The sequence below is a fragment of the Rousettus aegyptiacus genome, unplaced genomic scaffold (assembly GCF_014176215.1).
Source record: "Rousettus aegyptiacus isolate mRouAeg1 unplaced genomic scaffold, mRouAeg1.p scaffold_m13_p_3, whole genome shotgun sequence".
Taxonomy (NCBI): Eukaryota; Metazoa; Chordata; class Mammalia; order Chiroptera; family Pteropodidae; genus Rousettus; species Rousettus aegyptiacus.
Genome location: NW_023416306.1, coordinates 58,606,142 through 58,633,784, shown reverse-complemented (window position 1 = coordinate 58,633,784; position 27,643 = coordinate 58,606,142). Strand labels below are relative to the sequence as shown.

The following is a 27,643-nucleotide window of genomic DNA, read 5'->3' as shown; positions in this document are numbered from 1 at the left end:
GAAAGCTTGACAATAGAAAAGAATGAAAAATTTTATACTGGAAGCGGAGAATATATTATAGAAATGAAGACCAGATTTTTGGTGGGGGGTGGGGGACGGGAGTTGAGGTATTTCATGAGGTGTTCAGCAGAGAATTTAGGCTCAGAAAGGATCCAAGAAAATGAGTAAATTACAGTTATCATTTTCTTTTTAGTATTCTCTTAGTTCGACTCATAGGACTGGGCCTTCCTTTGGTCCATTCAGTAGAGGGTGTTAGTTAACTGGTCTGCCTTTTCTCCACAGTGTCTTAAACATAAACATACAAACACCACAAAGTACAATTGAAAAGTATAATAATTAGAGTTTGTATCTGGTATTTCACCTCTTACACTTTTACACGAAGGCATTATAAAACTTTTAGCCAAGAATGACTAAGAAAATGTCTCCATGCCTGGTTTGGTATAAGTTTTTGTTTTGTCATCCTGATTCCAAATAATTCAGTAGTTCTGTGCCTCCAAGTGCTCCAAATCCCACATGGATTGGGTTATTTCCTTGTAACACAGAACCATGAATTACTAAGAAGTATCTGATTAACCAACATTATGAAAAGTTCATATTTTTAAAAATGAACTTCATCAATTGAAAGTGTTTGGTTTTATTTCTCTTCTGATTTGCAAAGGGACTTATATAAATTCAGGAGGTGGGCTTTCTTTGTAATGTGTATTCTGCAAAACCAAGCTCCTACAATGGCTTGAAAACTCAACTAATTTTAGCTAGGTTGGGGTTTGCTGATGATCCCAAATTTTTGTAGGAAAAACACAACCCATGGGTAAATACTAATATCAAGTAATCTTTCTCCATTAACCAAAAAATGATTTTTTTCTACAGTTAATACCTGAGCTACACTTCTACCCCACTAAAGGTTTGCTTTTTAATTATTTTATGCCCATTTTAATGTAGGCAACACAAGCAGACAGATTCAAGTGCTGTTCCTAGCACTATTAATGACTTCCTTTAATTCTAAAAAGATTGAGAAATTGCTCATTTAGTTCTGTTAATACTAGTCTATTAGTTTACATGCTGAGCTGCTGACCTAAAGATACCCCCTCTTACAATGACTGAAACAAAAAAGATGTTTGTCAAGTATCTGTCCAGAATTAGGTGGGCATCTCTGTGCTGGTAGGTGGCTCTGACATGCTCAGTTTGTGACTCCCACTTATGGGCCCAAACTGTTTCCCACAGTTCTTCCCATTTCACAATCAGAGGGAAGATCTAGCCATTTCAAAAGCAAGACTTGCAAGTGCCTCACATCACTCCTCTGGTCATCCCATTGGCCAGAATATCGTATCACACAGCTGAAGGGAGGTAAGTCAATGTGGAGCTTGAGAACCCGTCAATGTGACCAGTTAAGATTCTGTTATTATGGAAGAGGAAGAAAATGGATGTTGAAAAATAATAGAAGTCTACTACACTAGGTAGCTAGAAGAAAGCTTCTCATATTTTAATGTATATGCAGATTCTGATTCAGTGGATCTTGGGTGGAAACAGAGACACTGCACTTTCTAACAAACTTCCAATGCTTGATGCCAATGCTGATGGTCTGTGGACCACACTGCACAGTAAGGAACTAGAAGACTCTCTTGATAGCAAAAAATGGGGGCTTCTTTAGACCACCTTAAAAAATCATTTACTATCAGGAAGATTGTGAAGAATCAAGGAAATACTAAGTAGCTAAACTCTCTTTTGACTATAGAGTATTTATCTTTGTGCGAATGTACCATTCTTCTCTCATATCGAAGTACATAATTTTTTACATAGTCTCTAGTCCAAAATCTGACAGCAGTATTATTTGCTTTAGTTAGACTCAGAGCATCCCACAACCAAATACCATGATCTCACAGGTCACCTGTCATCCTGTAAATGGGATAAACTTTGGTTTAATCAGAAGCCACATCAACATGAGCATCCTGACTTGGTTTCTCTGAGCAAGGAGCACAGGGCATCAGAGTTAATGCTTCACGGGAAGCCATACAGAAAACCATATATAGTTTCTTTGGATATTATATCAAGGTATAGGAACTTAACACTTTGTGGGTGAAAACTGAGAAAAATCAAGGCAATAAAGATTTATATTTTGATATAATGGCATTACAATTAGTAAATTCATTGCTTTCTACTTATCGAAAAAATGATGCATGTTTTTTACTTCATACTGAAAAGCATAAGAAACAACATAATTTAATTTCAGTTATTTAATAATTTCCCAAGTTAACATTAAGATAAAGGCAAGATAAGGAGTACAAAATTACAGAAAGAACAAAAGAATATTTTATGTAGAGAAGATACACTTTTCACACTTTATATAACTAATCATGCTTTGTTCTTTAATTTCAATGTTTTCTTCTTGTTTAATGCCACATTAAGATGACTTATATACTTATCTACAACCCACTTTAATTAGTAGATCTGATTCTTAGGGCATCCAGACTCTACTCACATTCATTTTGGCTTCTGGATAATTCTTCTCTTCCTATATCCTCTAAGAAGGAAATACACACCGGCACAATTAGATGCAGCTGTTTTTAATTAACCCCTTCAGCTGTCCTCCAGATGAATGATTCAATATGACTTGGCAAACTGACGATTTCTAAGGAATCATACATATTTATAATATACCAATAATATTTAATAAAGTTAATCCATCTAAACCAGTCGAGCAAAATAAAACCAATGCCTCCACCTTATTGGTAAAATCCAATTCAGGTGACTAACCAGGTCAGAATGTTACTTCTCAGTTAAACAAGGCCTCACAATGAGAGTTTAGACTTCTGATGGATCCTTATTCTTTTTTAGGTGGGAATCAGGCAAGGGCTGAGGAAGACCTGAATGGACCACTTGAGATGACTGTGGGTCCTGGGGAAAAGGTTCCTCTAACACTTTGCCGTGTATTGTAAAGCTGAAGGGCATACAATGTCAGATGAGAGAGTAGTGGCTGGAACCAAGGCATAAGTCAGAAGACCAGGCTGAACACAGGAGTCAAGCTATGGAAGTCAGGGCAGGAGTTCAGGAAAAGGCGGGAAGAACAGATTGTGAAGTAGTGACATGAATCAGAAGCAGCTGTGAAAAAGTCCAGGAATAAGGGTGGAATTTGCCTATTCGCCCCAACACCCTGGGTAACTATTTATCTTGCCAACTGGATCAAGGACATATAGAGGATTGTTGGAAGGAACAACGGAGACTAGGCAGGATCAAAATTAATCTCTTCCTTAAAGGAAAGAGGCCAGGCCAACACCAGATAAACCCTAAGAGTGGCAATGTTTGCATAAATAGGTCTATTTCTTTTAGTCCCAGACTCACCATTCTGTAAGTACTTATTGAGTAGAAGTGAAATAGTAAAAATATGAATCAGATATTTCTTGCCCTCAAATAACTAATATTCTTGTTGACTTGAGAGCAATCTCTAAATATTATACAAGGCAAAATGTTATGTCTCAAACTTTGAAAAAGACAGTTGGGATCCAAAGTTATTGCCAAGACCAATGTCAAGGAGTTTTTCCTCTATGTTTTCTTTTAGGAATTTTACAATTTCAGTTCTTACATTTAAGCGTTCGATCCGTTTTGAGTTAATTTTGTGAGTGGTGTAAGATAGGGGTCCAGTTGTATTCTTTTGCATGTGATTATCCAATTTTCCCACACCATTTATTAAAGAGATAATGTTTTTCCCATGGAACATCCTTGCCTCCCTTGTCAAATATTAATTGACCATACAGTCTTAATGTTAAAACTTAGGAAAGACTTCATGAAGTAAGTGACATTTAAAGCTGGTCCTTAAAGGCCTGGGAAAGACAAGATGGTAAGAAAAAAAGTCCAAGTGGAATGAAGTTGAGTAGAAGAAATAAAAATTTAGAAGTATTTGGCACAATGAGGAATGAAAAGTATTCTAGTGTAGCTATGGGGTGGATTGCACACAGAGAGATGAGTGGGCGATATGACCTGAGAAGTAGGTTGTGATGATACTTAATGGCATCCAAATATGTTTATTCTATGAGCAATGGAAACAACCAAAGGTTTTGAGGGTGGGCATTGCTATAGATTTGTGTACTTGAATCCTACAACTCACTCATCTTATTTCTGCAATTCTAACTGAAAGAGCTATACACCAAAGAAACTAATATTAATTTTTAATAGCTTCTAACAAACATTCAATATCTCCTTACCCTCATGTTGGGATTTTCCACCAGTCCATTTACTGGAAAACCCATTTTTAAGCATTAAAATCTATGTGAGACTTTTGGTTCCTATCCATTTATTTCATGATGGCGAGATCCGTAGAGCAAACCCAGCTGTCTTACCCAGTTAGATGCAGGTGGAGACATAGGAATAGGGAAAGAGGCAGACACTGCTCAAGAGCTAATGAATGGAGCAAGACAAACCCAAAAAAGGGTCCATGGCTCATAGACCCAGAATGAGAAAGAGAGAGGGTGAAGTTTAGGCATAGTCATTCGGTCCCTAAGTAAGATACACCCCCAAAGAGTGTCATCCGACTCATCGGACCAGCCGCTCCTTCACCACTGGAGAAGAACTAGGAAAGGGAGTTCTTATGGACTGTGTTACATCACCCTTTCTTTGGGCCAAGGCAGAGTAAAGAAAGGATGATAAAATTTCCCCACCTTCTTCTGTACTGACTGAAGTATAGAAAACACATCCAAGAAGAACGGATTAATTAGAGGGGATGGATCCATAAGATGTTGCAGTGGTGGTGGAGTTGATAGAGTTTGACAACAACTGATTATGGTGAGAAAGGGCAGGAAATAGATTAAAGTAATATCTTGGATAACCAAAGGGACGAATATGCCTAAAATAAGGAAAGAAGTAGGTGAAGAACTGTGGAGAAGAGTGTCTAAGAGGATTTCCTTTGAAATGAGTCAATCATGAGAATAAAATGAATTTAAGAAATTGTATTACGAATGCTTTTATGCAAGTGAAAGAAACTCAACTCAAATTAGATTTTTTGATCATTTATAGGCTCAAATAACTAGGAATTTCCAGGAGTCAATCAATTTTCAGTCATAGTTGCATTTAGGGTCAAATGATATTATCAGGAATTAGTTATCACTTTCCATCACTTAGTTTTGCTTCTCTCTGTGTTGGTTTCATTCTCAAGCTGATTTCCCACATGGCAGCAGGGAAGGTTAAGGGCAGCTCTAGGCTTACTTTTCTTATAACTGATATTCCAGTCTTTTTCCTGAGAATTGAATCAAAAGTTCCAAGGAAAAGTCTGATTTTCCCCCTTTGGCACATGTGCCCATCCCTAAACCAATCATTTTGTTTGGGAGAGTTTGGTCATGTGCCTGGAGCTGCCAAAACCGTATAAAGTGGCAGGATGGATTTTGAACAGCCTTACTTTCTATCATGAAACATATTTGGGGAATCAGAACACAGCATAGGGCTTAGAGGAATTTAAGCATGGGTGGTGGAACAGGGGTAGCTGTTTGCACAGGAAAACAGCTTGAAGACCTTGGGCACTGGAGGACAAGGTTAAGTGAAGAAAGGCTAGGTAGAAAAGGGCAAGTCCCAAAGACAACTTCATCGACTTTACAGTTTTATTTAGGACTTCCAGGCTTTGTCATTCCAAGAGAAAACCTGCTGGGTGAATAGCAAGGTGCAGTATGGCTAACAAATTAACAGAAAATAAGAGTTAACCCACCAAAGAGTTTTGCAAAGCTTATTTGTTTATCATTACCCATTCCTTAGCCAGTTTCCAGAGATAAAGTAAGTCACAGGGGCTATGTACATTCAGTTATACAGGCTAATTCTTCAGTGAGTCGCTTCAAACTTCAGATAAAGAAGGAACATAAATCTTTTCAAATTCATAAGGTGATGCAAAGAAAAAGTCAAGAATCTGCTATGAAAATAAACTATAGCATATGTATCAAGTCAAGAAAGCTTTGTCAGCATTCATGGAAATAGAAGCAGGGAGGGACTTAGTCCAATTTGCTTATGTTTTTAGGCAAGGAACTACGTAATTTGACATAGGCTACATAGTCATGTAGCGGCAGAGCTGATTACAAAAAATTCACATCTCCTGCCTCCTAGACTTGATCATGTTTTATTACATCATCCTATATCAGCCAAATACTTCTCCTAGGAGAAAACTGTCCAATCAGATGATCATTCAAATATGTTCGTATATGCATTAAAGCATCCACATCCAGTGGAGACTGGATATGGTTAAACTAGGGTTAATCCTGGAAGCCTATGATCACTGCTAGGAACATTTGAGAAAAAATCAATCCAGATTCATTTAGCTGCTTAAATCAAACCTGTGCTGGGTTTTGTTGTTGTTTGCTATTTCATGGGATTTCTTTCATTTATCCCAGACTCCCAAAACTCAATCCTTTTTTTGCAAATGATCCCATAGGTCAGGGACCACTAGGATTGAACATCAGTAGATAGAAAAGCACTCACTGCCATTGAAGATCAAGAGCCCCTGTCGAAAGAAGTAAATGTCTAAATAGGAAACTGTCACAGCGGTAAAAAAAAAAGGCAGGGAGAAATCCCACTAGGGGATGCAGATCAAATAAAACAGAAGAGTATTTTATTCAGGCCTATTAAAATAGACAATTAAAAACAATACGGTTGTCCCTGCAGGGAAACAACTGAGCAGCTCCTCACTTACATATGCAAAGCACGGTATGCTTATGTGGCATCTTTCAGAAAGACCCTTCTAAGGCTCTGGCTGCACGCTAGCAGCATCACTACACATGTCAGCCTAAGTCAAAGTAATGCATGGACTATGGTTTTCATGTTATGTGATGCCTGGGAAAGTCTTAGCCTGAGAAGAAAGTTTCACATTTAAGAAATGAGTTAAACTGAAGTGCACAAACTATTCATTTCTGCAGTCTTAACATGATCAAAAGAATTCCTAGGAGGAGAGTCATTTAACAACTATTACTTTAAAAAGCGAAGTAAGACTCATGGCATCAAAAGATATAGCCAGCTGAGTGGCTACCCCTGAGCTTTCGGTTAGTGTTTGTAATTATCAAGCATCATTCACTACAGGTACACTAGTCACTCATTTATCAAATGTTCTATCTAGTGGGAATTGTCCAAGCTACCTTTATCTCCTGTTTTGCCAGACTGACCTTAGAGGAGTGAGAGGAATACCTGTGCTGGGGCCCATATATCCCCCCTTCACACACACACACACACACACACACACACACACACACACACACTGGGGATCTGGCTCTCAGTACTGACTTTGCCTAAAACCATAAATATCCCTTGGGAGGACAACCACCACTCAGGCTTAGGGATATGCTTCTCCATATCTATTTCCCTATGTCTTTTTTTTTTCTTTTATCCCAATTTTATTGGGATTTTGAGAGAGATAATGAGTGTGTTTATTATTTCATATTTAAAGAGAACTCTCACTCCTTCCTTCCCTGCCTCTATCATTTTTTAGTTACAATTTTATTAAGATATAGTTCATATATCATACAATTTACCAACTTGAAGTATACAATTCAGTTTTTTTAGTATATTCACAGAGTTTTGCAATGAAACAAAAGATGACTGTATCCAAATACCATGAAGACATAAGGATTGTGCCATTGTCAACCTCAGAGAGGAACTCTGCTTCAGAACAGAGGATTTGAGAGGTGAACAAGCTTAAGAAAAAAGACAAAGTAATTGAATTGTTGAACCTTCCTGAGAGAGTATAAATTCAGTAGATTTTCTCATTAGCCAAGTATCCTTTCTCATTAGCCAAGCATCTGAACACTGGCTTCCCTTTAAATTAGATTTCATAGTACCAGAGAGTTCTGGAGATAACCACAAATGGTGCACATGGCAGTTAAATGAAGTTTTAACTTTATTTACAACAGTTACACATAGCAGTTAAATAAAGTTCTATAAAATTAAATGATTTCTTATATTTGTGTACTAATAAACCTAAACAAGTCATGTGTGAAGCGTGATACCAATTATGTTGTCAATGAGATGGACACTGAAAGCTATGAAAGCTAAAATTAAGGATAGTTTTATATTTTATAATAATTCCAAAAAGATTTAAATAAATTTTAATTTTACCTGTAAAATACATTTGAAATAAATAAAATGTTAACTTAAATATTTTATGTTTAATTTATAATTTTAAATAAATCATTTAGAAATATGACATGTGAGTCTTCACTTGTACTCTTACCTCAGGCCCTGTATATAGGAGGGGTGAGCCAATTTCTTCTCCCTACTCCTTTGTACACAGATTAGTGAGAAAATTGATGAGTAAACCATTCATATTGCAAAAGTGTTAATAAGACTGTTAAATATGAGCAATGACTAAAACAAAGTAGAAGTGGATAGTATAAATACATCTGTCGAAATAATTAAAAATTAGCTACTCAAAGAGCACTCTGACAAGTTCACTTTGCCAAATACCATGACCCTTTCTTTGATAGCATTGGACCCTTCTTCTTAAAAATCTCCTATTTCTATCTCCATGATATAGTTTATATCATGTCATTTATCTTCTAAACTCTTATTTTAAAATCTTTTTTATTCGTAACCAGCATATGGATGAGTTTTCCCACTTCTTTTTAGTTGATACAGTACTATGTTCATTTTATGATAGCAATAAATATAAGGTTAATGAATAAGTGAATATAGAACATTGTTCTAGCAACATATTACATGGGGACATAGACCTTGTGATCACCGATTCTAAATAGATACATATTCAGGAATACTCTCAAAATTCAAACCCAATTTCATGGTTATGGAAGATTTTCTGTTGTCGCACAGATGTGCTATAACAAGCCAGAGAGTGCAATTCACTAAAGACCATGTTAGTAAGAAAATCACAACAGCTGGTATTATTGAGAACATTAAGAATGCTTATTGGAGAAATAACACCCACATCAACTTTGAAGAGCATGAAACTGAATCTCACCAGGGCAGTTCCATTCCTTCTTACTTATCTCTATGCAGGAATGAATGAATCAGAAAATTTTGCAAATGATTTATGATTTCCCTTATATCTAGAAAGGGAATATAAGTGGATAAAAGGATGAGCCCAAGAGGCTATATGAATAAATGTGAATATGGCAGATGAGATGCAATTAAGAGAACAAACACCATCATACTGATGTAGTGTTGACCTTATACACATTTCTGAAGGAGACCAGACATTGATTGTTGTCTATAAGTGGTTACTTTCTGTAATTCAGGAATTAGCACCTAAACAGTAAACCAAACAATCTCTAAGGATGTGGGTTTAGCTTATGTGGCACCTTTTTATTGAGAACTACTCCATCAATCCCTACCCATGGGCTGCTATAGCCTGCTGGTCACAGATGACTGAACCATAGATGAGCACTTGGTCCAAACTTTCACTGGGATCAGGCCAATCTAGTTCTTTTCACATCTGTAATTAGGAATAAGGTGGAGTAAATTCAGGAGCTTCGAGGTGAATCTTTTCTATCATATATCCCAAGAACCAGAGACAACTGACCTGGAGAAGCACAGAGAGAAGCAGAGCTAAAGAACATTGAGCAGTCACGCCTGCATGAATGTCTGGTGGCTCTCTAGGTTCTGCATAGAGTCTCTGAGAAGGCCAGCTGTCCTCTTTGGATTCTTTTAGATACTCCCACTTCCTTCTAATAAAGTCCCTTTACAACTTAAGCAGTTAGCTTCTTTTACTTCCAACCAAAACAACTTAGCTAAGAAATGGGAAGTACACACACCCTAAGTACAACTGTACTGTGTTTGGAACCCTCATGTGTTATAAAGGTTCAGGCCCATGTCCCCAGTGAACTCTTCAGTGAATGTTTGAAAGTAAATATAAAATAATTTTATTTTTAGTATCTAAAATTGACAAACAATAAAGTTTAGAAGAGAAAATCGTATATGTTTAGTAAATTCTATAAAACATAGGAGACTTTAAAATACATACATACACACATACGGAAGTGGTATGGAAGATGTAAGGACCAGTCACAAGAAAAAAAATAAATCCAGAGTTTAACCTTTTTTTGCCACTTAGACTGACGACATTTTGTGTGTATTTCCTGCAGTATCTTGCTCAAAGTTGGTTGTAAATTCACTCATAGGGAGTCGGAGATAATGTCACGGTGAATATTAAATCAACCAACAAAAGGTGGGAAGGTGGTGACACTAAAGATAAGATCAGATACAAACCCAGTGAACTCTTAAATAAAGAAACAAGTGAGCCCGGCAGGGCTATAAACAACCACCACAGTGAAAGGCAAAAAAAGGGAAGGAGGAAAACGAAATACTCAAATGTAATGAAGCAAGATGTATAATGAATAGTGCCTGGAATGCCTTTTTAAGTAATATAAGTTTCTCCAACCAATGTGATTAAAAAATATTTTAACTGGTTGTGTAAACTTTCACTGGGATCAGCCTGTATGGAATATGTCTTATATTATTAAGAGTCGTTTTACCTAGTACTGTAAGAAACTAGGACCAGAGTAGGAAAACAGACCTGGATCTAGCAGGTGTAAAATAGACCTTGTGCTTAAGTAGACACTGGTTGATAAGCTCTAGGACCTTTCATGAAGAGGAGGAGCTTCCCTCAATCAAGAGAGTACATCAAGAGGAGAATGAGCTCTAAAGTTAGTGGACAAGACACACAATTCACATTTGCTACATTTCACAATTTAGACCTGTCTTTTATATTTATTTAAAATGTCTCGGTTAGAAAATTCTTAGTGTACAATCAAGATCAAATTTAAATAGGTATGAAATTATCACAGTGTACACCTTACACTTTCACAATGTTATATGTTGATTATATCTCAATAAATGTGAAAAAATGGCAGTAGGTGCATAAATTCATTCATATGAGAAATGAATCCAGAATACCCACAAAGAATTGTGATGAAAATATGAAATCTCTTATATATGACAGGCATGATACAAAAATTTGCCAAGTATTTTTTTAATATTCATAATTATTAAAACCACATATCCTTTATCACATTTTGTTAACAATAGCAAAAACAAACTGAGCTAGTTTGTGATCAGATTCTTATTTAGCGTATCATTTAGATGCTTCCTGAACACTAAGAAAGCTATATTATAGACAAAAAGTTTCTCTACACTAAAAGTATTAGGCAGATACAGGCCTTTATTGTTCGCTGAACTCTAAAGTATGCTGAATCTAGTTCATTTTGGTGGAAATTGGCCTGAGGTCAATACAATCTTTTTAAGAAGTACTAGTATTGAGAAAAAATATTAGATTAGTATATTAGTGAATGTTGTTTTGCATGGCTGGAAAGAACCAGTTATTGATAAAATTCAATTTGACGTAAATTTAGTGAAAGCCTATTGAGTGAAAAACTATATGCTAGCTGTGTGCTGCTAGTAAAAGTAGGAACTGGCACTCCCTATCCAGGAAAGCAATTAAGCAATATGTATAAAAAGTTTCACATATGTTTACATCTTTGACACAATAATTCTACTTCCAGATATCTTACCTAAAGAAATAATCAGATGGCTTCACAGATGAATATTTAGAGAAGTAATACCAATTCTTTACAAATTCTTCCAAGACTTAGAAGAGGAAAGAATACTTCCCAACTCTTTCTATGAGGCTCTGATACCAAAACCAGACAAAGGGATTACATTTTTAAAAAATTAAGACCAATATCTCTCATGAATATAAACACAAAAATTCTCAACAAAATACTAGTAAATGAAATTCAGAAACATATAAAAACAATTATCTCATAACCACGTGGGACTTATTGAGGGAAAGCAAGGTTGGTTTAACATTCAAAAATCAATTAATGCAACATACTATATCCTTAGAATAAAAGCATTTGACAAATTCCAACACATCATAAAAAAAAGAAAAGCCACTCAACAAACTAGGAAGAGAAGGAAACTTACTCAACACAAAAAGAACATCTATGAAAAATTTATAGCTATCATACTTAATGGAGAGAGACTGAATACTTTCTCTACATCTGGAACAAGGCAAGAATGTCATATTTGTCACTTCTATTTAACATTGTACTGGGGGTTCTAGGCTGGGCAATTATATAAGAGAATGAAATAAAATGCATGCAGATTGGAAAAGAAGAATAAAACTATCTTTATTCGCAGACATGAGCTTATTGAGAATCCTAAGAAATCCATTAAAAAACTATTAGAACTAACAAAAAGGTTTAGCAAGGCTAAAGGATTCAAAATCGGCATGCAAAAATGGATCATATTTCTGTACACTTACAATGAACAATCCAAAAATGAAATAAAGAAAGTAATTCTATTTATGTCAATATCAAGAATAATAAAATACTTAAAAACAAATTTAACCGAAGAATTGTGAAACTTATATTTTAAAGATAACAAAACATTGTTGGAACAAATTAAAGGTGAACTAACAAATAGAAAAACAGCTCATATTCATAGATTAGAACACTTGATATTGTTAAGATGGTAATTTTCCCCCAATTGACTTACAGATTCAACACAATACAATACTTAACAAGAATAACAGCTGACATCTTTATATAAATTGATAAGTTAATCCTAAAATTTATGTGGAAATGTAAGAGGCCCAAAATAGCCAAAACATTCTTGAAAAAGAACAAAGTTGAAGGATTAAAACTTTCCAATTTTAAAACTTACTACAAAGCAAAAATAATCAACAATGTGGGACTGGCATAAGGATAAACATACAGATTAATGGAGCAAAATGGAGAGTCCAGAAATAAGTTCATATATCTATAGTCAACTGATTTTAGATAGGAAGCCAAAATTATTCAATAGGGAAAGAAGAGTCGTTTCAATAAATTATACTGGAACAATTGGCTATATACATGTTAAAAAATGAAGTTGGACTCCTACTTCACGCCAAGTACAAAAATTAACTCAAAATGGATCAAAGACCTAAAAGTAAGAACCAAAACTCTTAGAAAGATACTATAAAAAAAGTGAAAAGATAATCCATAGAATGGGAGAAAATATTTGCAAATCATATATCTGATAAGGAATTTGCATCAAAATGCATAAAGAACGTTTAAAACTCAACAATAAAAAGACAAAAAAATCCAACATAAAATAAGAAAAGCATCTGAACTGATATTTCTCCAGGAAAAATGGGCAAATGGGCAAGAAACAATCATAGAAGTAAATAAATTGATTTATAAGGAAGTTCCCTACAGCAACAGTTATTAAGAGCAAAAAAAAAGGAAGTAACCTGGATGTCCAAGAATAGGGGAATAATGACATTAATTACAGCAAATTAAAACGTTGACATATATCTCCTCAGGAGACGCGCGCATTGTGAAGGTGTCACCAGCTAGGGTTTCTGGTGATCAGGACCACAGTGGCGCCTCTGGGGATGGGATGTTTCGTGATTTGAGCAGTTCCTTTGGCTTGCAGCAGCTGGCCGCGAGTCCAACAGAGATGGGCAGCCGGAAGTAGAAGCTTCACTGGAGCAGGGCTCCAAGGCAGTGGCGTAGTCGGCGGCCGAGGGGGAGTCGCATCAAGCCAGGGACCAGGAGCTCCTTCACTAGGCCAAAGGCCTCGGCAACTACCTATTTAACTTTGCAACTGCCGCTACAAAAACTAAATAAATAAATAACTGAATCAGTTGCTGAAACAAACGATAAAGAAATCAGTAGAAGGAAAGATAGATGACATCACTGATAAGACGATTATAGGATATTTTCAGAAGGAACAGAAAAAATTTATTGAGGAGCAGCTTACAAAAAAAATAAGCTGCAAGTATCCCGATGGGTTGATAGTAATGATGAAGAAACAATTCAACAACAAATTTTGGCCTTATCAGCTTGACAAGAGTAATTTCCTTCTTGATCCTCCAGCTGCTGTGCAGTTTCATTTTGACTTGGATCAGACGTACCCTGTCGCCGCGGTCATGCTCCAAGAGGACAAACTGCTAAGCAGGATGAGATTCGCCCTCGCTCCTAATCTCGTGAAGGAAGAAGTGTTTTGGAGGAACTGCTGTTACCACGTCTCCTGAATAAGCAGCCGGCCCAGCTCACGGCCCTGGCTGCCCAGCAGCAGGCCACCAGGGGAGAGAAGAGCCACGTCTGCGCTGTCGCTAACAGAGGCAGTACGGCCCCAAACGCCACCTACAGTAATCTAATCTCAGTTTACAACTCGAGAGAATGAAGCGGAGATATCTACTAGCCCTGTTGTTTCTGAGTTTGTCTGCAATGCCTTCGACACTTATAGCTTAGATCAGGAGAATCTGAGGAAAGAAATAGAGCTACTGGTGCTTGACAAAAAGGAGGCGACTGTATTAGAAGAGGACTCTGCAGATTGGGAAAAAGAACTACAACAGGAACTTCAAGACTATGAAGTGGTGACAGAGTCAGAGAAACTAGATGAGAACTGGCATAAGAAAATAGAGAAACTGATGCCGGAGGACAATTAGCCATTTCCTGAAAAATAAGCATTATCCTTAACATTCTGTAACTGGCATTAAATTCTAGATGGCAGTACTGGCTGAATTAGAAGGCACAAAAGAGTAGAACTATGAAATGCAAAATTATTCTTTTTTCAAGTTGAAACTTGCTTCTTTTAAAAAAGTATATAGAACCATTATTCTAGTAAATTAAAAAGGGATGTGTTATGTAATATTTCTTTAAAATAAATCTAGTTAGAGATGTTCTTATAGTCAGTATAGATATCTTAGCCACAGAAACATAAGTAAAATTTTAGAGTTCTGTTTTCTGTGAGGTCAAAAATATATTCTTTAATTATGGTTTTCTAAATATTTGAACTTGTTGAATTTTCATTGCTACATATACGTTAAAATACTTTGTGGATTGATAACTATCAAAATGACCAAATTGTACCAAAGAACTTAAGAAAAAGCACTTTCAGACCTATTTTCCTGGTATTTTTTTTGAAACTTCATCTGGAAGCCAGAAGATAAAATAATTACATTGAGTTGAATGGTATAAACATCATACAATTTGACTTTGAGAAATACTGAGTAAAAATATTCTTCTTTGGGGCTTTTTCTTTCTTTCTCATTTAACTATACCACATTTAATAATAGTGTTTTACTAAATTTCACATGATTGATTTTTTAGGAAGCAGGGCCTTTTATCCTTTTTGTGTTAATGACCAGCAGAAGCCTGTTCACCTTGAAGCATCTTGTTGTTTAAATTGTCACCACATATAAATATTTTAGCTTTGTTTGTCTTAATTAAACTGTTGATCTTTATAAAATTGTGTTTCTCTGAGTACAACTTATAGAACTTCATACAGTCCTACTTGTGTTCTGCTAAACCATCAGGCCCATGTTCATGGAAGATGGTTATTTGAAATGAACAAGGTGGCTTAATTTCCAAGGCATTTGCTTCCCAAGCCTTTTATGTTTCTTAAGGACCCTTTATATCTTTTTTATATTATTATTAAGTTTATTGGGGTAACATTGGTTAATAAAATTATATAATTTTCAGATGTAAATTATAATTTGACATCTGTATATTCTATCGTGCGTTTACCGCCCAAAGTCCAGTTTCCTTCAGCTACCATATATTTGATCCCCTTTACCCACTTCACTCTCCCCAATTCCCCTATATTTGACCCGCTTTACTCCATCTAACTCCCCGCTCCTCACCCATCCCCTACCCTCTGGTAACCACTAGTCCGTAGTCCATGTCCATGAGTTGAGGAGCCTTTATTTCTTAGAGGGGACTAGAATTAAGACAGTTTTTTATAAGAAAAATGTACATAATTTTATCCTTGATCACCCAAAAATTAGTCTGTGTAGTCCTCTGGCAAAGTTATAGTAAATGAGAAAACCGAGGGAGTGTGAATCCAAGCGTTTATTATCACTCTTATGTTTGTAGTTCGGGATACTCACATGAGAACGAGTCAGACTGTCTCAGCTGGGATCACTGGGGTTGTAGCAGTAAACGTACGTGTTCTATGAAACCACTGACCCCATTATCATAGTGCCATAGTTGCTGATTACTGAGTTTGGGTCCAGAGACTATGACTGGCAACTTCTGGAGTAATCCTCTTCAAGGGAAAGATTTGTTTTCTAATAGAGTTTGCTGGAGGGAAAAAAAGTACGTTAAGTGTGTTTAAGTAGCTGAAAATCCTAGATGTAAGCAGATAGAATATGATAGTGCTTGACTCTTAGTATAAGCACTAAAATTGTTATTGATGAGTGTTCAATAAATACAAAAAAGGATTTCAGAGAAAATTCAGAACTTAAAATGACAATAGAAACATATTATCATTGTTACCATCAGTTTTCCATGATATTGCATTTATAAATAACTGAATTGTGCATTGCCCTGTGAAAATAAAAGAATATAATAAGACTTTTTACACAGTAAAAACAAACAAACAAAAAACAGAACATTGAAATATGACATAGCAATTAAAAAGACATGGAAATGCAGTGTAGGGAGATAATTAAGCTCTAGAGCACTGGTCTAGTCTGCTTATGTTTGAATCCCAAGTCTAAAACTTACCACATTCATGTTTTGGGCAAATTACTCAACATGTCTAAGCTTCAGTTTCTTCATCTGTATTTTTTTCCTTCAATTAAAGGTGATTATGTATGTAAAGTGCTTAATGCAAAGCATAGCACATAATGAATGCTAAAAAATATTTGAAAAAATTATAGTGTGCTTTTATTAACATGTTGACATCCTTAAGATACAGAGTCAAGTAAAGAAGTAGGATATAAATGTATGCATAAAATATTCAACAGACTTTGAATAAATGGTTTAATAGATGAGTGGGTAGATGAATGTATAGGATGGATAAATGGATGAATACAGAAATATGTAATGGAATATCATATTACTCCATGTCATTCCTTTAGTAGCACAAGCCTTCTTGGTTTATTATTATCTCACAGTCCTTAACTTTATATGTTTCGTTTTTGTGTCTTGCCTGGTTTTCTATTGGTGTGACGCTACCGGAAACATTCCTGGATCGCAGAGAGAAGAGTCTGCTTTATTTCTACTGGGGCACCATAGATAATACTACCATTACATTCCTGTCATTGTTTCTTTGGTGGAGGTAGCCTGATGTTTGTATGTGCTTTAAGTATATCCTTATTCAACCTACTCAACCTATTCAACCAATCCCCCCTATTTGGCACTTAGTAATCAATTTCTTAATTAGCTTAAATCCACCTGGTTATTTTGCACCTAATAAGTCAGTTAATTCAATTCACGTGGAGATTGTATTTTGTGCCATATTGCAGTCATTACTGATCATCATTGTGTGTGATGGCTGTATGTACAATGAAGACATGATAACCAAGCAGAATTTTTATTCAGTGCTGTTTTGCACTCTGTCAGATAAATGGGGAGTATGGTTAGCATTTTTAATGTAGAAAGGGATTTACAACAGGCCTCCAAAGATCAAAACAGAAATTTGGAGTCTAGTGTATATTATAAACAGGATCACTGTTTAGATTATGGCCTTTCAGATATACCTGATGATGTGCAGCGTCGTTCATTTCAGACTCAAATTTTATTTGTTCAGTAGGAAATGGTAATATTATATTCTCTTATGTTGAAATAAAGGTTGCTGAATAGTGAGATAGAGTTTCCAGAAATATGTCAAGAGTGAATTCCACATAATTATACTTTGCCGCCAAATCTGATGGGTACAGGGTTTGCAGAAAAGAAGGCAAATTTAAGATTTTATTTCTACAATCAACTTGAAGGACTTTCAGATAGAGACAAGTTTCTCTTCATCATTTAATATTATGTTTGTTTTCTTGATAGGAAAATTCTTTAGAGAAATGGTAGTAAGTAGCTCTGGGAAGAGAATTTTAATGATCAAAATAAAATCTTTAAAAATTGGTTCTGATTTTATGTAAACACTATTACATGTAAATCTCTTAATTATTCCAGAGTCAGATACTGGAACCAGTGACCTTGATTGTTTAAAAAAAATCCCAATGTAATCGATATATCAAAATATTTAGATATGGGTTGAAATATACCGCAGCAGCTTAATAGTGTATATTTCATCCAAGAGTCTGAAAATACTGTGGCTGACTGACAAAATAATATTTCCTTAACTTATGCTGATTCAGAATTTGAGTGAAAGGAAATCTCAGCTTAATATTTTTGTTTACTATAGCTTAATTGAGATATAATTCACGTATGATAAAATCCAGGCTTTTAGAGTATACAATTCAGTGGTATTTACTATATCACAGAATTGTATAAACATCACCAATATCTAATTCTGGAATATTTTCAGGACCTCAAAAACAAACCTCATATCCATTAGTAGGCATGCCCCATTTCCTCCTCCTTCAGCCCTTGTCTAGTTTGTTTCTCAATGTATTTGCCTCATCTGGACAATTCATATAAATGGGATCATAAAATATATGACCTTTTATGACTGGCTTCTTTTGCTTAGCATAATGTTCTCAAGGCTCATTTGTGTTGTAGCATGTATCAGTACTTCATTCCTTTTTATTTCTGAATAATATCTCATTTTATAGACCTATATTTTGTTTATTCATTCATTAGTTGGTGGACATTTGGATTGTTTTCAATTTGAGCTATTATGAATAAGGCTTCTATGAACACTGATATACAAGTTTTTGTATGGACTTAGTTTTCAATTCTTTTGGGTATATACCTAAGAGCAGAATGGCTATGTCTTATAGCAAATCTTTAACATTTTAAGGAACTGCAAAAATATTTTTAAAAGTGGCTGCACCATTTTACAAACCTACCAGTAATGTCTGCAGTTGCAACTTCTCCATATCTTCATCAACATTTGTTATTGTCTGTCATTTTTATTATAGCCACCCTATTGTGTGTAAAATAGAATCTTATTATGTTTTGATTTGCATTTCTCTAATGGCTAATGATGTTGAGTATCATTTACTTTGAATTAATGTCTACTCACATCCTTTACCCATTTTTTGATTGGATGGTTTGTGTTTTAAATATTGAGTTGTTAGAATTCTTTAGATATTCTGGATATAGTCCTTTATCAGAGATATGATTTATAAATATTTTCTTCCATCCTGTGATTTCTCTTTTCACCTTTTTGATGGGATCCTTTGAAGTACAAGGGGTTTTTATTTAGATAAAACTCAATTTTTAATTTTTTTCTATTGTCATTTGTGCTTTTGGTGTCATATCTAAGAAACCGTTGCCTGAATCTAAAGTCACAAAAGTTTATGTTTTCTTCTAAGAGTGTATAATTTGAGCTCTTACATTTATGTTTTTGATCTACTTTGAACTAATTTTTGTGTATGTGTGAGGTAGGGGTTCAACTTTATCCTTTGTATATGGATATCTAGCTGTCTCAGTACCATTTGTCGAAAAGACTCTTCTTTTCCACATTGAATTGTCTTGACATCCTCATGAAAAATCAATTTGCTATAAATGTAAGAGTTTTTTTCTGGACTCACAGTTCTATTTTATTGATCTGCACGCTTATCCTTATGCTAGTACTACACTGCCTGCATTATTGTAGCTTTGTAGTACATTTTGAAATCAAGAATGTGATTCTACTAACTTTATTTGTTTTTAAAATCATTTTAGCTACTCTGGGTTTCTTTAATTTTATATGAATTTTAGGATAAGCTTGTTAATTTCTGTAAAAATGTCTTGACTTTTCTTAATTTACACTAATACTCAACAGTTTCTGGTCAGTAGATGGAACATAACTGAAGATGTTTCCCAGTAGGAGTAGTCATGGGAGCTGGCCAGCTGCAAGCTCATGTTCCAGGTGGTCAGTCTGGCATAGAACAGGCCCTCAGCAGCATCTGGAAGAAACAAAGCAGGTTTCAGATCCTTGAGGAGGAAGAGAATTTACAAGATCTGAGTAGAACGGAAAGATAAGAGGCAAGAAATACAAAACTCAAGGCCCAGAGATCTGCTAGAAGAAAAAACGATTGTACATACCAAGTAACCTTGGCCAGAGCGCACTGTGTGCCGACCATTGCACTATGTAAGCATTCAATGCGGAACAGTGATTACTATTATAATTACTTTGTCACAGAATCATTGATATAATGGAAGTCATATTACTAGCTTGACCCTTCCACCAAAGCCTATTTAGTCTATAGTAGTTATAATCAATATTTGAGAAGGATTTTCAATTTGACAGCCAATCATGTACACAATCTCACATGATCCTCATAACAACTTGCATAGTAGATTTTATTTTCAAGTCAGTTTACAAACATTCTCTGATTTTTTTATTACATTTATTGGGGTGACTTTGATTAATAAAGTTATATAGGTTTCGAGTGTACAATTCAATAGTGCATCATATGTATGTATATTACATTGTGTGTCCACCACCCAAAGTCATATATATCTGACCCCCTTTAGCCTTATTTGCCTCCTGAATTTCTTAATGACTATTTTAGACATTGAGGATAAAAAGATGAATAAGGGAAGTCCCTTTCCTTCAGAAATCAACTTAATGGAGATGCAAACAGTCTGATAATTGTATGCATCAACTACTATTAAAAGTGACACTAATGGACGTTGAGCCAAGTGCTCATGGGAATATAGAGGAAGAAGCTCCTAGTCTGACTGGGAATGTATGCTCAAGGTCATAAGGAGTACACAGAGGGATAAAAATTAAACCTAGATATGACAATAATATAACCTATCACCTGTTTTAGGGTTCTCTAGAAGAACAGAACCAAAAAGATTATCTATTATCTATCTATCTATCTATCTATCTATCTATCTATCTATCTATCTATCTATCATCTATCTACCTATCTATCTATCTATCTATCATCTATCATCTATCTATCATCTATCTATCTATCTATCTATCTATCTATCTATCTATCTATCTATCTATCATCTCTCTCTCTCTCTCTCTCTCTCTCTCTCTCTCTCTCTCTCTCCCCCACAGCAGATTTACTCTGAAGAACTGGAACACACAACAATGAAGGTTGAGAATTCCCATAATCTGCCATCTTCGAGCTGGAGGGCCAGGAAAGCAAGTAGTGCAGTTTGAAGTCTGAAAGTCAAAGAGCTTTTGGTGTAGATTCCAATCAGAGTCTGAAGGCCCAAGAACCAGGAGCTATAAGTGCAGGAAAAGAAGATTGATATCCTAGCTCAACAGGCAAGTAGACAGAGCTAATCCTCCATTCCTCTACCTTTTTGTTTTATTCCAAACAAATTCTAATTAACAGAAGTCCAAATTCTGTTCTAATTATCTATTGGTATGTAGCAAAGCATTCCAAATTTAGTAGTGTAAAACAACCATTTTATAATGTTCATTGACCTGTGAAATAGAAATTCTGAGAAGGCAGAGCAGGGACAGCTATGACTACTCCATAACATCTTGGGCCTCACCTAGAAGACTAGAAATCTAGAAATGACTGTGAGTGACTCAAATGCTAGAGGATTACAATCATCTAAAGTTTTCTTCACTTACATTTTAGTGCTAGGATGACTCTAAGGCTGGGCTCAACTGAGATTGTGGATAGGGTGACCTACATGTGCCCTCTCAATGTGGATTGAGATTCCCATAATATGGTGGTTGAGTTCCTAGAGGGAATGCCCAATTTGAATACATCTAGAGAGTGAATATTCCAGGAAAATCTGTAGAAAGCCACACAACTCTTATGACATAGTTTTAGAAGCTTCTTAACATTATTTCTGCTATAATCCCTTGGCCAATGTAGTCATAAGTCCACCCAGATTTATGGAGAGGATACATATACATCATGTCACAATTGGAGTAGTTTCAAATAACTTGTGGACATATTTTAAAACCCATAAAACATGTTTGGAGAATTACAAATATTATCAGAAGGTAAAATGCCACAGAGGGATGCAGCTGAACAAGTAGGTAAGGTCACCTACTTGAAACTCCAGAGCTGAGATTTTGTCCTGTATGTAATTATACTAATCACCAACATCACTATAGGAAAGGAGACTTGTTTAAGAGTTTTAAGTAGTAAAATAACTTCAATATTCTAGCACAATATTTTAGCTCAAATATTGACACATGGCAGGCTTTGGAGTAGATATTTTTGGCTGCGAGTAATAGAAAATAAAATTCAAACTGGTTTAAAAAATAAAGGTAACTTACTGGTTCACATAACAAAATTCCTCAAGAGAGATTCTAGGCATGGTCTGAACCACTTTCTTATCATTAGGGGTCTGGCTTTATTTCTCTGTGATTCTCTTGGCTCTGCTCTCCTCTCTATGTTTGCTTGATCCTCAGACTACATTTTCTCATGGGCAAAATATAACTATTACGATTCTAGGCTCTTATATCTGCATGTACACCATATAGAGGGAGAGAAGAGAACTTCATCCTAACATTCCAAGTTGAAATTAATATCCACTCTAATTGGCAAGCTTCAGTCAAATGCCACACAGGAACCAACTTTTGTGTCAAAGAAGATGGAGTAGTCTAGATTACATGGTTCATCTGTAGAATCACATAGATTTCAAAGAGATTTTGAGAAAGGAGAAAAAAGGAAATGAAAGTCAATGAGTAAATAGAAATGAAGAAGTCAGCCTCAACTAAATGTTTGCTGGATAGATAAATAATTTCTAGCACTAATGATATTTGTGACCTCATATAATCTCTCTGGTACAAGTATAAGGGAGGTAGATGAGACTAAGACTAGAGGCAATGAAATTGGTAAAGAAGATACTGCAATAGAAGTGATGTCCAGAAGAAGGGGGAGTGAGTGAGTGATTATAACACTTTTGAGTTTATACTTCCTTGATGTTGTAACAGAGCCTTTGGTGTGTGCCGTTTCTCCCTAATAATTTTTAAACTTTCCCATGATCTCAGCTCTCTCTCCAGCACAACCATACAACTCATTCCTATCCATTTTCTGGCTACCACTTTTCTTATAAAAACAATTCCCTCTGAAGTCACTGACAACCTTCAGTTTGCCAAATTCAGTGGGCATTTTACAGACCTGTTATTATGGGACTGCCTGCTGTGTCTAAAACTCTCTAAAAGTACTAAAACTCTCTAGGCCCTGGAAGCCTGTAGGACCTGCTCTTCTAACTCCTATAACTTACCCTTTTTCATTCAAATTTCTTTGTCCTGCCCCAGAGCCTTAATTATGAGTGTTGTTCAGAGACCTCTTCTGGTCTGCCTGCTTTTCTGACTCTAGACCAGCACTGTCGGGTACAGCAGCCATGGGCACAAGTGGCTCTTGAGCATTTGCAATGTGCTAGTCCAAACTGAGATGTGCTCTAAGTGGAAAATACACTCCAAATTTCAAAAACTTAGTACAGAAAAAGAAAGTAAATTATCTTATTAATTTTCTATATTGAATACATAGTGAAACACTAAGATCGTGTACATGTTGTGTTAAATAAAATATATGTTATCGAAGTTCCAAAATTTTTAATTGTATGTGTAGCTTGCATTGCATTTATACTGGACAATGATAATCCAGACACTCTCCCTGAGTGATCTCATTCAGTATCATAAATTTTCTCAAAACTCTGTGTATCTAATATCCCTTCTCTCTGACTTTCGCATTCATATATTCACCTGTTGGTTTTGCATTTCCATATGGATATTAAATAATAACAGCAGACATTTATTTATGGCTTTCTATGTCCTAGGCACCATTGTAAATATTTTGCATGTGTTAACTCACTTATAATCCACAAAAACTTTATTCTCTATTTTACAGATGAGGAAACTGAAGCACAGAGAAGTTAAGATGTATGTTCAAGTCCTCACTCACATCAGGTAAGTGGTAAATCCCAGATGCAGATACAGGCAGCTTTTCCTCCGGAGTCTATTCTCTCTCTAAGCATTATATTAGTATATGGCCTCCAGAAATCCCTTGCAAATCTCTAACTCCACATATTTACACTAATGTGTCTCCTTGCCCTCTGTTTTCACTTGCAGTTGAGCTTGGCCAACAAGCGATCCCAGCAGGAGATCAGAAGGAGAGCCCACAGTGAGTTCACAGTGTTTAGCTCCCCTCTTTCACCTCCCTACACGGCTGCAGAACACTGACTGCTTCCCTTGTTCCTTGACTGAGGTCACAGTGTCAGACAACGGTCTGACTCCACCTTCCAACAGCCTTTCCCTCCAGATCTTTGGTTGATCACAGCATTTCTTCTCCTACCCCACTATTATTGGTCCTAAGGGGCAACCTTATTCTTCATGGTTTCTCTATACCCTCTCTACATGTTTATAAATAACTTATCTACTAAAGTCTCTTCAAATTGTCCAAACTGAGTGTGATTTCTCTTTCTTGTGGGGACCCTGAACAAGACATGCATGCTTCTTTTTCTATATATTTTAATTCCATTCATGGGACCATAAATACCCAGTCACCTAAACTAAAACCTGGAAGTCACGCTCCATTTTATTCTCTCCTCACCCTCTCCCTAACTCCCACATCTAACCTCTATTAAGTCTTGCTAATTTTGCCTCCTAATGGCACTGTATTCTTTAGGCCCTCACCATCTCTCCCTACATTGTCGTACCAGTCCCCATTGAATCCCACTCAAACTCATCATCAATAACACAGCCAAAATGGATGCTCTAACATGAAAATCTCAGCAGGACTAGCCCTTCTTTAAAACCCTTTCACACACCTCTATGCCACCAACAAGACCTGCTTCCTCTCTAAGACTACATCCCATCAATCTCTGCCTTACAATTTATGCAACGAAAGCAGCAGACTCTCTGGGGTTCCAAGCTCATACCACCAACATGTCATTTCTCGCCTCTGTGCCTTTGCACTTTACTTCTGCTCACCATCTCCACCACCACGAGTCACTGCTAGTCTAGCCAACTCCTGCTCATCCTATACCACTTTGTTTAGGGAGATAACTGAAGACTTCCAAAGAGCATCTTTCACATGTGCATTCACAGGGCTTATTCTGGGTGTTCATACCTCTTTATTGTACTTACCATACTGTCTTTTAATTACATTTTTGTATGTCATTTCCCCCTGAAGGGTGACAGAATATGCCACCTCAAAATATACCACCTTGGCATAAGGATTATTTTGAATAAAAAAAGTCGATAAACAACAGGTGCAAGAAAGACACTATGACCTACACTTTTCTTCCTGAAAGCAGAAAATAAAACTCCCATTTGGCTTTTTCATAATGGGTTTGCCACCAGAACAGAGCTGTCATGAAAACCACCACAAAATCTAAGCCAAAATGGGAAAGGAAAGGACTCATATCAACATCATCATCATTGGACACATAAATTCAGCCAAGTTTACCACTATTGGCCAAATGTGGTGGGTTCGACAAAAGAACAACTGGGAATTTTGAGAAGGAGGCTACCGAGATGGGAAAGGGTTCTTTCAAGTATGCCTGGGTCTTGGATAAACTGAAAGCTGAACATGAGCATGGTATACCACTGATATTTCCCTGTGGAAATTCGAGACCAGCAAGTATTATGTGACCATCACTGATCCCCAGGACAAAGAGACTATCGAAAACATGATTACAATCATATCTCGGGCTGACTGTGTTGTCCTGATTGTTGCTGCTGGTATTGGTGAATTCGAAGCAGGTATCTCTAAGAATGGCAGACCTGTGAGTTTGCCCTTGTGGTCCACATACTTGGGTGTGAAAAAACTAATAGTTTTAGCGAAGTCATCTACAGCCAGAAAAGATATGAAGAAATCATAAAGGAAGTCAGCACCTGCATTAAGAAAATTGGCTACGACCCTGACACAGTGTAGCATTTGTACCAATTTTTGGTGAAATGATGATAAGTGCTAATATGCCTTTGTTCAAGGGATGGAAAGCCACCTATAAAGTTGGCAATGCCAGTAGAATCACACTGCTTAAAGCTATGGATTGCATCCTGCCACCAACTCATCCAACTGACAAGCCATTGAATGTGCCCATCAAAGATATCTATAAAATTGTGGTACTGGTACTGTCCCTATGGGCTGAGTGGAAACTGTTGTTCTCAAACCCGGCATGGTAGTCACCTTTGCTCCAGTTAACATTACAACTGAAGTAAAGTCTGTCGAAATGCTCCATGAAGCTTTGAGTGAAGCTCTTCCTGGGGACAATGTGGGCTTCGAGGTCAAAAATGTGTCTATAGAAAATGTTTAACATGGCAATGTGGCTGGTGACAACAAAAATGACCAAGCAAAGGAAGCAACTGACTTCATGCCTGAGGTGATTATCCTAAACCAGCAAAGCCAAATCAGTGCTGGATACACACCTGTGTTGGATTGTCACACAGCTCACATTGCTTGCAAATTTTCTAAGCTGAAGGAGATTGATCATCATTTGGGGGAAAAGCTGGAAGATTGCCCAAAGTTTTTATTTAAATCTGTTGCTGCTGCCATTGTTGATATGGTTCCTGGCAAGCTCATGTGTGTTGAGAGCTTCTCTGACTATCCTCCCCTCCACCATTTTGCTGTTCGTGACATGAGACAATTGTTGGGGTGTCACCAAACAGTGGACAAAAAGACAGGTGGAGCTGGCAAAGTCACCAAATCTCAGATGGCTAAATGAGTATTATCCCCAATACCTGCCACCCCAGTATTAATCAGTGGTGGAAGAACAATCTCAGAACTGTTTGTCTCAATTGGTCATTTAAGTTTAATAGTAAAAGACGAATTAATGATTAAAATGCACGGTAAAATCTTCAGAAGGAAAGGAGAATGGTTTATGGACCATTTGAGTTTGTGTGTGTGTGTGGAAATTTTTATTAGTTTTTAAAATAAGTATTCTTTAATGGAAATAACTTGACCAATCTATCATAGAATGTTGAGACTCGTTAAAACAAAGTTTAATGAGAAACCTGTGTGTTCTTTGGTGAACACCGTAACTTCCTATAGTACTACTTAGGTAAAAGACTTAAGAGTAGTTGCCCATAACCTATTTCTGGTATTACATCTGCTGAAACTCTATAATTTGATAATTCTGGGTTAATGTTTCTTTCTGGGTGGAAACTTTGGGTTTTTTCACCTTGTCTTAAGGAGAGGAGTCATCTGTTTTCATAGTAAAAAGCCGTAGTAGGGGATCGGTTGATGCAACACTTCGTACGTTAGGACAGATAAGCACAGAGTAACTTTTGCTTATGTGTAAGCTAGTTTATAAAAGCCAAATTCTGTAATATTTAAGTGCATGTGTTGCAGATAAAATTTTGTGTAATTACATCAATATTAAGTAAATTTGTTATGTCAAATTTTAGTTTTCCACTTATTGGAATGTTAATTCTCACATTTACAGATGCCGAGATTGTTTAAAGAACCTGAAATGAGGCTTAAATAGTATTGAACACTGTCTTGCTACAGTTAATTATATCCAGATTCTAGGAAAAATAAATGATACTGGAAGTTGAAAAAAAAAACTTCTCACTTTATTTCAGGGGGAAAAGAACATTCTAATCACCCGAGATGGGAGTTGAGGCAGAGAATTCTACACACAGACCCTATTAAAATAACTCTTATCTCCCTTTAGTTTCCCCATCTATTTTAGTTACTTTTCCACAATTGCCTTTCTTTGTTCAACCTAATATATAGGCACTTAGGTTTTGCCATTTTAGGGGGTCTTCATTTCCTCATAAGAGCTCCTGTGTCGCATAAAACTTACATTAAATAAATTTATATGCTTTTCTCTTGTTAATTAGTCTTTTGTTACAGGGCCCTAGCCAAGAACTTAGAGGAAAAAATTTTCCTCTCCTACACCCCCATCCAGCT

The 27,643-nt window shown here is 36.2% G+C and overlaps 1 protein-coding gene and 2 pseudogenes across 1 annotated transcript in view; 2 read left to right on the top strand and 1 right to left on the bottom strand.

Annotated features, from left to right (window-relative positions):
* Nucleotides 1–13,356: 13,356 nt before the first annotated feature.
* On the top strand, nucleotides 13,357–14,410 carry LOC107506197 (annotated as a pseudogene).
* Nucleotides 14,411–19,676: 5,266 nt separating this feature from the next.
* Nucleotides 19,677–27,643, bottom strand: part of LOC118615015 — a 38,847-nt gene continuing 30,880 nt past the window's right edge. The window contains exon 2 of the mRNA XM_036238881.1: nucleotides 19,677–19,756. The gene's annotated coding sequence lies outside the window, so the exon portion shown is untranslated. The remainder of the gene's footprint in view (nucleotides 19,757–27,643) is intronic.
* LOC118615079 lies at nucleotides 25,131–26,453 on the top strand (annotated as a pseudogene).